The following is a 2,614-nucleotide window of genomic DNA, read 5'->3' as shown; positions in this document are numbered from 1 at the left end:
TGAGATAATAGGTCCTCAGTTCACTGCTCACCTGTAGAAAACTTAGAGGAGCAGACAAAGAGAAAACCACAACTTTCTTGGGGGAGGGGACAGACACTTTTCCTTTGGGATGTATTATGTACCTGTAAGTTACTTTCTTGGAGTCTCAACACTCCTCAGCAGAGGTGTCCTTCAAATATCACTGTTCTCTCTCAGCTGGGGTCCCAATCTTCAACTTTATTGGGTATTTTCCAGACATTTCTGGATGGGAGCTTCTGTTGGAGGCTGGTGCCTATCGTCCATCTTGCCCCTCCCTGACCCAATCATTTTAATCTAAACCAAGCAATTTAAACACATCAAGTGCTCACTTTCAACCCCTTTGAAGTGTTCAGTAATCTTTGATTGGAAGAAGCTCATCCTCTAGGATACAGCTCAGGAAGGGCACAGGAGTAGCATTGTTTCAATGTATATTGAGATTTATTTGATTCTTCATTGACAAGTTGGTTCAATAGAACATCTTTAGGTTACATTGTTTTCTTACATTTTAAATGTTCTAGCATTGCCTTTCCAGCTGTTGCTCTGGGTAGAGTGCCGTGGCATCATAGCTCCTAGCAACCTCCAATTCAGGCTCAAGAGATCTTCTTACCTCAGTTTTTCTAATTTTAGTAGACACAAGGTCTCACTTTTGCTCAGGGTGGTTTCAACTTTGTCAACTCAAGCAATCCACCCACCTTGGCCTCCCAAAGTTTTAGGATTACAGGCACAAGCCACCATGCTGGGCTTAATTTGTGTTTTTGATCTCCAATCGAATTCCCTTACCATTATAAATCTTCACTTTTTGCCTAGAAGCTTTGATGAATTTTAACTTTATTAATAACTTGTATTTTATTCTAGAGCCTTTATAAACAAAATCACCCAGGATTACAAAACTACAAAGATGAATCCTTTAACTAAGGCAAAGCTGATCAACAAGCTGAATGAGCAAGAGGCCCAGCTTGGAGTGGCAGATAAGGTGTCCTGGCACTCTGAGTACAAGGACAGTGTTTGGATCTTCTTGGAAGGCCTTCCTTCTGAACTGACCAAAAGGGACATCATTTGTTGTGTTCTCACAATATGGGGAGATTGTTAATATTAATCTCTTGTGGGACAAGAAGACTGGCAAATCCAAAGGATTCTGTTTCCTCTCCTATGAAGACCACAGCAGCACAATACTGGCCATTATCAATTTCAATGGAATCAAGATCAAAGGGCGGACTATCCGAGTGGATCTCATGTCTCACTATAGGGCTCCTAAGGACTCAGAGGATGTAGATGAGGTGACCAGAGAGTTCCAGGAGAAGGGTTGTGGGGCTCACACCCCTCTCACCAAGTTCTTCTGAGGACTCTGAAGATGACAAACCCACAGACAAGCACAGAAAAGAAAAAAAGGGAAATAAGAGAAAGAAAAGGAGAACAGACTGATGGAACCAAGACTGAGTTTTTTTTTGCATCCACTGCCCTCAGTGCAGTTCTTGGCAAAGGTTGTGGTACCCCAGACTCCCACCAGAGTCCAGGGAGGGTTGGAATCACTGCTCAGACTCCCCTGAGGTCAGGACCATCTGCCCTGGTGGAGCAGAGGACCTAGAGAAGGAGAAACCCAAGCATGAGCACAAGTCCTCAGCAGGAGGGAGACCAGAGAACAGAACAGGCATAGGCATGGGGTGATGCTCAGACGTACATTCCATCCAGAAGGATGGGTGTTCTGTAGGACGGAGTCATGGAAGCAGAAGAAGCTGAGACAGATCCCACAGACATGAAAGGGGATGGTACTCCTGGGAGTAGAATCCTCAAATCCCAGTGTCCACAGCATCATTGAGGCCTTTTCAACTGCTCAGTAAATGTGGAAATGAATTGTGTTTTTTTAAATGCAGTCAAATTCAGTTATGTGTTACTATTTTTTATATATAAACCTCTGGGGCTGAATGATTTGACTCCTTTGAATATTAGAGTCCTTGAGAAGGCTGTTTCAGCAGCCACATATCCTGAATGTCTTAGCAGAATTCATTGTCCCTGAGAATCAATGTACTTGGTACTTAGCAGGGTCTGTGTCCTAAATTTTGGTTTATTGATGTGAGTCTTGAACCCATAAGCACCAATTCAAGATGTAATTGTCAGGAAAGGGAAAATACTAGACCATTCTAGAATTCTAGTCTTCATGCTTGATGTTGAAGAAGCAGCATTATAAGACCTTTCCATCTGGTAGAACTATGCGGTGATAAATGTGGTGTACTATGTTTGGATGGCTTGATATGAATGTGAAGATTCTTAAAATCAACCAGCTGACTCCCTAACTTCCCTGTTTAAGATTTTTTAAAATATCTTTTCCATTTTTAAATTGTTTTTGGTTGATACGTCTCTCTCCACATTTTTTCCTTGTAATTTATTTATTTGAATTTAAGTGAAATTTATGTAATGTAAAATTAACCATTTTAAAGGGAACAGTTTAGTGGCATTTGGTACATTCACACTGTTGTGCCACCATCACCTCTATCTAATTCCAAAAGATTGTCATCATTCCAAAATGAAATCCTGTACCCCTGAAGCAATAACTCCTCACCCCATCTCACTGCCCATACTCCACCTCCTCCCTGATCTC

At 41.8% G+C, this 2,614-nt stretch overlaps 1 pseudogene; it reads left to right on the top strand.

The window, feature by feature from the left end:
• Window positions 1–916: 916 nt before the first annotated feature.
• Window positions 917–1,775, top strand: LOC100956755 (annotated as a pseudogene).
• The last annotated feature ends 839 nt before the right edge of the window (window positions 1,776–2,614 follow it).

Source organism: Otolemur garnettii, unplaced genomic scaffold (genome assembly GCF_000181295.1).
Source record: "Otolemur garnettii isolate 467f Iridium unplaced genomic scaffold, OtoGar3 scaffold00008, whole genome shotgun sequence".
Taxonomy (NCBI): Eukaryota; Metazoa; Chordata; class Mammalia; order Primates; family Galagidae; genus Otolemur; species Otolemur garnettii.
The sequence above is the reverse complement of the archived record's forward strand: the minus strand, read 5'-3'. Positions and strand labels throughout refer to the sequence as shown.